Genomic DNA, 8,687 nt, shown 5'->3' with positions numbered 1-8,687 from the left:
CTAGAAGCTAGCCTATGGTATGATTGTCGTTTGTCCTACGGACTAAAGCCATCCGGTTTATATAGACACCGGAGAGGGCTAGGGTTACACAGAGTCGGTTACAATGGTAGGAGATCTACATATCCGTATCGCCAAGCTTGCCTTCCATGCCAAGGAAAGTCCCATCTGGACACGGGACGAAGTCTTCAATCTTGTATCTTCATAGTCTTGGAGTCCGGCCGATGATGATAGTCCGGCTATCCGGACACCCCCTAGTCCAGGACTCCCTCACTCGGGCTGTTCGAAATTTAGGTTCGTCACTGGCATTAAAGGTAATAGCCGTGTCACTCCATGGGTTTATTGTTGCTACTTGGTAGACTTCGGTAAGGCTGCGGAGCGTTTGTTTCCTCGCATTGTTTGATGCGAAAGTCTTGAAGACTGTTGACATCGTACTGGCGTTTCTGGGGTGGTGCTCTGCGGATTCTGGAGTTAAAAGCTCCTCGCCACTTCTGGCCACCTGCTGGAGTATCCAACATGCTCTAAGGCTATGAGTTGGTGTGACTTCCCCTGAACTATGAATTTTACAGGGTCCATTGATCCATCCCTCCAGTACGGTTCCATACCCTATAGAGGGTTTTTGTTTTTTGCTTTTTGTCCCAGGTGCCTGGCGATAATGCGCCCTTTTGTTTTGGACTGGGATTGTATTCAGGGTCAGATTGTCCCAGAATTTTGTTTCGGTTTTTTGAACGCTTTCTGTTGCACAGTACTTTCGTACTATGGATGTCAAGTCGGCGAAGCGTGTAATTTTGCGATGACTTATAGCGTTGAGGATTCCGATGTCCATGCAGTTGTTATAGAAGAATGAAATTGCATCCCTCTCATGACAGTCCTTTATCATGTTCCTAACCAAGAGGAATCTGGCCCAGTAATGGTGTACTGTTTCCCCGGGCTCTTGCCAAATTTGGGATAGATCCCTTGTATTTGGGTGGGCGGGGGGATTTAAATCCGGAACCTCGCCCGATCTAAGACTCAGGGGCCAAGAAACTTCCGAATTCAGAATCTTGTTTTCTTGGACGTTATTCAATGAATCAGGCCTGCTGCCTGACTTTAGGTTCAGGGCTTGGGCGACGTCCTCCCCTCCGCGGATGTCCGGCTCGGAGGGATCAGGAATCCGGACACATCTGGTCCTTAGGATGGGCGAAGATTCGCCGCATTGTTCTTCCACCACTTCAACGTGGTGGGTGACCTGGGGAGAGTCAATCTCTCTCCGATCGGGTTTAAGCCCAACCTGGTCGTAATCTGTAGTGACTCCCAGGGCGGCGATGCGATCCAAGAGCTCATTTAAGGAAGAGAGCTCCATCGGATCTAACTGCTCGGCGAGTTCCGAGCTGATGTGGAGATTGCTTTCGATGGCCCGAGAGGTCATTGTCGGCGCGGCGGCCGAACAGGCGGTCATCAAAAAACTGCCTAGCCGGAGAGTTTGGCCGACAACCAAAGCTCCTTTAGCGACAGTGCCGTCTTTAAAGACGGGGTGCGGCATCCTTCCTGACGGTGATGACACAGAGGAACTCTCAATGAAAGCACCAATGTCGGTGTCAAAACCGGCGGATCTCGGGTAGGGGGTCCCGAACTGTGCGTCTAGGCGGATGGTAACAGGAAACAAGGGACACGATGTTTTTACCCAGGTTGGGGCCCTCTCGATGGAGGTAAAACCCTACTCCTGCTTGATTAATATTGATGATATGGGTAGTACAAGAGTTGATCTACCACGAGATCAGAGAGGCTAAACCCTAGAAGCTAGCCTATGGTATGATTGTTGTTGGTCCTACGGACTAAAACTCTCCGGTTTATATAGACACCAGAGAGGGCTAGGGTTACACAGAGTCGGTTACAATGGGGGGGGGAGATCTTCATATCCTATCGCCAAGCTTGCCTTCCACGCGAAGGAAAGTCCTATCCGGACACGGGACGAAGTCTTCAATCTTGTATCTTCATAGTCCGGGAGTCCGGCCAAAGGTCATAGTCCGGCCATCCGAACACCCCCTAATCCAGGACTCCCTCACCCGCCGTTTGGGCTATTGTGTGTATTGGCTTGCAAGGTGAATTCTTTGATGGGAGAGAACTAAACCGTGAAGCTACCGTGGAAGAGCTGAAGATGCTGCAATACAATGCTCAAGCTTGTGATATCCTCTTCAACGGATTGTGCCCCGAAGAATTCAACAAAATTAGTCGTCTTGAGAATGCAAAGGAAATTTGGGATACTTTGATTGATATGCATGAAGGGACCGACTCCGTCAAGGAATCCAAGTTGGATGTGCTTCAAAGTTAGCTTGACAAGTTCAAAATGAAGGATGGTGAAGGTGACGCTGAAATGTACTCTAGGCTTGCTCTTATCACAAATGAGATTGTCGGCTTAGGAAGTGAAGAGATGACCGACAAATTCATCATCAAGAAGATCCTAAGAGCTTTGGACGGAAAATATGATGACGTGTGCACATTGATCCAAATGATGCCCAATTACAAAGATCTCAAGCCAATGGAAGTCAATGGAAGAATTGTTGCTCATGAGATGTCACTCAAGGATAAGGAGGAGCTCCACAACAAGTCAAGTGGTGCTTACAAAGTCTCATGTGTAGCTCCCACATCATCAAGTGAGAAACAAACTTTCAATGAAGAATTGAGCCTAATGGTGAAGAACTTCAACAAGTTCTACAAGAGTAGAAGCAAGGAAGGAAGTTCCAAGTCAAGGTCCTACAATGACAAAAGATCTTCTAGTCGTGAGCATAATTGCTACAATTTTGGGAGACCCAGACACTATTCCAATGAGTGTACGACACTCTACAAAAGAAGAGAAGATTCTCCAAAAAGAAGAAGTAGAAGAGAAGAATCACCATCAAGAGAAAGCAGGAGTAGAGATGATCGTTATGAACGAAGAACATCCCGGAGAAGCAAGGATTCGGAAAGGAAGGACAAGTCATCAAGGAGCTACACAGAACAAAGACATCAAGCTCATGTTGGTGAATGGGTCTCCGGCTCTGACTCCGACAATCACTTCGAGAGAAGCTATCACTCCGACTCCGAATATACTCAATATGAAGGTGTTCCCGGTCAAGCACTTGTGTCAACCAACTCCTACGACATATTTGATTCACCAAATGAAGTACTTGGAAGATGCTTCATGGCTAAAGGTCCAAAGGTATCACAACCCGAGTATGTTGATTTCAATAGTCATGAAGATGACTTGTTAGGTGATGATGATTTACTTGTTGACAACTCTAGTGATAAATACTATGATGAAACGTCAATTAATCATGCTAATCAAGATAAAATGAATGACAATGAAAAGGAGAAGATTGAGCTCCTAACTAAAGAACTAAACACTCTTAAGTTAGCTCATGAAACTATCTTAGGAGATCATGAGAAGTTACGCTTTGAAAAACTCAACCTTGAGCAAGAACATGAGTTCTTAAAAGCAACCAATGATGATATTCGCAAGAAAAGTTCTTCTTACATTGCCAAGCGTTTACTCTTATCTACTTACATGCCTCAAGTCAAGTCTAGTAACAAGAACAAGAAAGATTCTTCCTCTAGTAGTAACAATAATCATGCTAAATCCAATGTTGTTGCTTCTAGTAGTTCTCTTGATTCCACTAATGATTCTCTTAGCCAAGTTACACTTGAGCAAGAAAATAGCTTATTGAAGGGAATTATAGAGAAAGGTGTTTACAAGAGCCTTGCCGGGAGTAAGCAATTCGAGGAAATTGTACGCAAGCAAGGAAGGCACCGGAAGAACCAAGGTGTTTGTTTTGAACGAAAGTTCAATGCCAATGGAGTTGAGTGGGAAGAAGATCAATACCCCAAGACAAAGTTTGTTCCTCAACAAGAGAAGTATGATCCTACTTATTTTAAGGGACACAAGCTCAAGATGATCTTACACCACAAGACCACAAGCAAAAAGGCAAGGATAAGCTTCAAGAGGAGATTGATGCATTTGAAGAAGCTCCTAAGGCCTTGGTCAAGTGGGTTCCCAAGACTACATCAAGTTCTACTTCATCAAGTATGACTACAACTCCAAGGATTCCCATCAAGATGATGTGGATCCCGAAGAAGAAGAACTAGAGAGTTCTTGAGGGTGACTCCGCCAACATATTTCACTCTTATCATTTGGCAAGGACAAGTCAATCAACTTCCACATCTTGCACTAGTTCAAGGAGTCACAACCCCTCTTGTTGGTAAGACAAGGGACAAGGTAACCATAATGCTTTCATAGACATCATCCTGTGTGTGTGCATCATTCTATGTCTATGGATATCCTTGTTTGTTCCTTGTGGGACTAACCCGTGTAGGTATTGAAAGTGCAACCCACTCCAATGGATTGCTCTAAATGATCTACATCAACATTGAGCATCCACATCTTCAACACCTACATGAAGTCATCATCAACAAAACCCAAGGTTAGTTCATCCCGCTTAGGGGGAATCTCACATCTAGGGGGAGCTTTACTCAAAGAATTGAGCCAAAGCAACTCTAATGGTGTGAACACAACAATGCTTTATGTAAAGTGGTAAGCCCACTTGTGCTTACACAATGAGTATGACCTATGATCAAATGTTCTCATTTGACTCCTAAGTCAATATACTCATATATGCTAGTATTGGTTGTGCATGCTTTGCCACATATTTCATTTTCTTGATAGATGCTAGTATTGGTTGTGCATGCTTTGCCACATATTTCATTTTCCATTTTATTGCGTGAGCATGTTGGTTGCTGATGTCTACTACACAACCTTCTTCTTGTAGACGTTGTTGGGCCTGCAAGTGCACAGGTTTGTAGGACAGTAGCAAATTTCCCTCAAGTGGATGACCTAAGGTTTATCAATCCGTGGGAGGCGTAGGATGAAGATGGTCTCTCACAAACAACCCTGCAACCAAATAACAAAGAGTCTCTTGTGTCCCCAACACACCCAATACAATGGTAAATTGTATAGGTGCACTAGTTTGGCGAAGAGATGGTGATACAAGTGCAATATGGATGGTAGATAAAGGTATTTGTAATCTGAAATTATAAAAACAGCAAGGTAACAAGTGGTAAAAGTGAGCGTAAACGGTATTGCAATGCTAGGAAACAAGGCATAAGGTTCATACTTTCACTAGTGCAAGTTCTCTCAACAATAATAACATAGATAGATCATATAACAATCCCTCAACATGCAACAAAGAGTCACTCCAAAGACACTAATAGCGGAGAACAAACGAAGAGATTATGGTAGGGTACGAAACCACCTCAAAGTTATTCTTTCGGATCGATCTATTCAAGAGTTCGTACTAGAATAACACCTTAAGACACAAATCAACCAAAATCCTAATGTCACCTAGATACTCCATTGTCACCTCAAGTATCCGTGGGCATGATTATACAATAAGCATCACACAATCTCAGATTCATCTATTCAACCAACACAAAGTACTTCAAAGAGTGCCCCAAAGTTTCTACCGGAGAGTCAAGACGAAAACGTGTGCCAACCCCTATGCATATATAGGTTCATGGGCGGAACCCACAAGTTGGTCACCAAAACATACATCAAGTGGCACATGATATCCCATTGTCACCACAGATAAGCACGGCAAGACATACATCAAGTGTTCTCAAATCCTTAAAGACTCAATCCGATAAGATAACTTCAAAGGGAAAACTCAATTCATTACAAGAGAGTAGAGGGGGAGAAACATCATAAGATCCAACTATAATAGCAAAGCTCACGATACATCAAGATCGTGCCATAGAGAGAACACGAGAGAGAGAGAGAGAGATCAAACACATAGCTGCTGGTACATACCCTTAGCCCCGAGGGTGAACTACTCCCTCCTCGTCATGGGGAGCGTCGGGATGATGAAGATGGCCACCGGTGATGGGTTCCCCCTCCGGCAGGGTGCCGGAACGGGCTCCCAAGAGGTTTTTGGTGGCTACAAAGGCTTGCGGCGGCGGAACTCCCGATCTATCTTCTGTTCTGATGTTTTTAGGGTACGTAGGCTTATATAGGCGAAAAAAGTCGGTCGAGGGAGCCTCGAGGGGCCCACGAGAGGGTAGGGCACGCCCAGGGAGGTGGGTGCGCCCCCCTATCTTGTGGCTTCCTTGATGCTCTTCTGACGTGAACTCCAAGTCTCCCGGATCATATTCTTCCTAAAAATCACGCTCTCGAAGGTTTCATTCCGTTTGGACTCCGTTTGATATTCCTTTTCTTCGAAATACTGAAACAGGCAATAAAACAGCAATATGGGCTGGGCCTCCGGTTAATAGGTTAGTCCCGAAAGTAATATAAAAGTGTATAATAAAGCCCATAATCATTCAAAACAGATAATAAAATAGCATGAATGCTTCAGAAATTATAGATACGTTGGAGACGTATCAGTTGCATAGTTTACTCATTCGAGGACATCCACTTGTAGTTTTGATTGTTTGGTTTCTTTTCTTTTGCCAAGTGGATGGACAAGAATGCCTAAGAACCTTCTCTAGCTATCTATGATTTTCTTGTCTCAAACTCTTTTCATGCTACATCACAAAGTTTGATCAAGTCAGATTCGAACCACTCTGTGTGAGGAGCACTCGGAGTCCCCGATTCGTCATAGACTTCAATGTCCAAAACCTCTTTGTGCGTTTCGATCTGACCGATTCATCCATTTCGGTCATATCGAGATCACTAAGTTGATCTAGGTTTTCAATCTCGGTGCAACCGATTTGAACTTTTCGGTCACACTGAGTTGCAGTAACTGCTTGCAGTAATGCATCTCGGTGCCACCGAGTTGTTCCACTCGGTCACACCGACAGGGTCAGGCTATATATACCCCCGGGCCAAAATATGGAAACTTTTTTGAACCTCTTTGCCCGCGCACAGCCTGCTCTGCCTCCTCGGGTCTCCAGATCGTCCTCCTCGTCGCCAGCGACCTCCCGCCGCTGGTCTCCGCCGCCATCAACAAGATTCTGCTCCGCCATTGTCGTTGTAGCAAATCCATCACCGAAATAGGGTATGGATTTGAACTTTGTGCTATTCCTAACTCCGATTCCTAGCTCATTGCATTGCCATGAATCTTGCCAGATTTGAAATCACTCTATCCAGCGAAATCACTCCCTATATTAGTTTTGGATTGAAAATTTAGGGTTAGGTTTCCGCCGAACTCATCTCGGACCGACCAAGTTGTAGAAATCGGTTCACCGATTTGGCTTAGGCCATTGCACATGTGATTCTCGGTCTGACCGAGAATTGCAAATCGGTGTGACCGAGTTCGATTCTTTGTGAAACCCTAGCAGTCTCAGTGCCACCGAACTATGACTCGGTCTGACCGAGTTCACTAGTTTAGGTTCCAAAAGCTGCTTCGGTATCACCGAGTTTACAAATCGGTAGCTCCGAAATGCTTTCTGTCGAAAACTAAAACTAAGTTTTTGACTCAATTTTTTGCAAAAACCTCTGTGCTTTGGGATACTCATCTACTCTACCTCATCTACATCTATTCACAGGGTCTGCTGTCAGAGTTTGCATCATGTCAGATCAGAGTGATAGTCAGAACAAGTCTGAGGAGCAAGTTCAGATGAGTGAGGGCACTAGTCCCTCTAGCAGTTATGATGATGGCAGCAGGAGCACACCCAACAATTTGCCCAAGGCAGCCACCAGGACCAGAAAGAAGAATACCTCCGATTCTGAAGATGAGGACTATGTGGCTGTTGAGGATGAGGCCACATCGAAGAAGAAGGTGCTGAAAAAGGAATATGGCACAACTGCATCCACTAAGCCAAGAATGCAAAAGAAGGCACCGGCAAGGAGAATTCCAACTTCCAAACCTAGGAAGGTTGCCACTGGTGAAACCATGAAGTTCACCATTGAGCCTGATGATGAAGCTGTTGGCCAAGATAAGAAGAAGAAGAGAGTCATAACTACTACTGCCAAAGTACTTGGCAAGCCCTCTATGAGGAGAGACTCTGAAGAAGAAGAGGAAGAGGTTGCTGCACCAGCACCCAAAGCCCAAAAGCTGATGGGAGATGCTATAAGATCAGGGGCTGCTCCATCTAAGCCCAAAGATGCTCCTAAGGCTGCCGCTAAAGCCAAGTCTGCACCTAATAGGAGCACTAGGAGTACTTGCTGCAGAGAAGAACAAGGCCCCAGTGCCTGAAGCTGCTAAAGAAGAAGATGAAGGCTCACTTGTCTTGAGAAAGTTGAAGCCCAAGATTCCTGATCATAATGATGCTCATCCAGTTGCAGAAGATATGAAGCTCAATAAGGATGCAGGTCTGAGACTCTGGAGATAGAGTGATCCCTATGCTGTCAGAAGAAGAACTGTTGTGGACTACAGGTTCCACACTAAGGAACAACAGGATTTCTATGAGACAGTGTTGCTTGACAAGAAGCCTATAGTTTGTGACATGAGATGGGTTGACTGGGATTACATCAAGAAAAATGAAGAGCACTATCCAGGAGTTTATGACTGTTTCAAGTCTTGTGGATTAGAAGACTTTGTTGGCCAGAATCTTACAAAGTGGAATGATGAGCTCATTATGTAGTTTTACTCCACAGCTCATTTCTACCCAGATGGGAAGATAGTCTGGATGTCTGAGGGTACTAGGTACCAATCAACAGTTGAAGAATGGTCTGAATTGATAAATGCTCCAAAGGAGAATGAGGATGACTTGGATGTCTATGCCAAGAAGAAGAAAGACCA

This window comes from Triticum aestivum, chromosome 4B, assembly GCF_018294505.1.
Source record: "Triticum aestivum cultivar Chinese Spring chromosome 4B, IWGSC CS RefSeq v2.1, whole genome shotgun sequence".
In the NCBI taxonomy this organism is placed as follows: Eukaryota; Viridiplantae; Streptophyta; class Magnoliopsida; order Poales; family Poaceae; genus Triticum; species Triticum aestivum.
Note: the sequence above shows the minus strand (reverse complement) of the source record.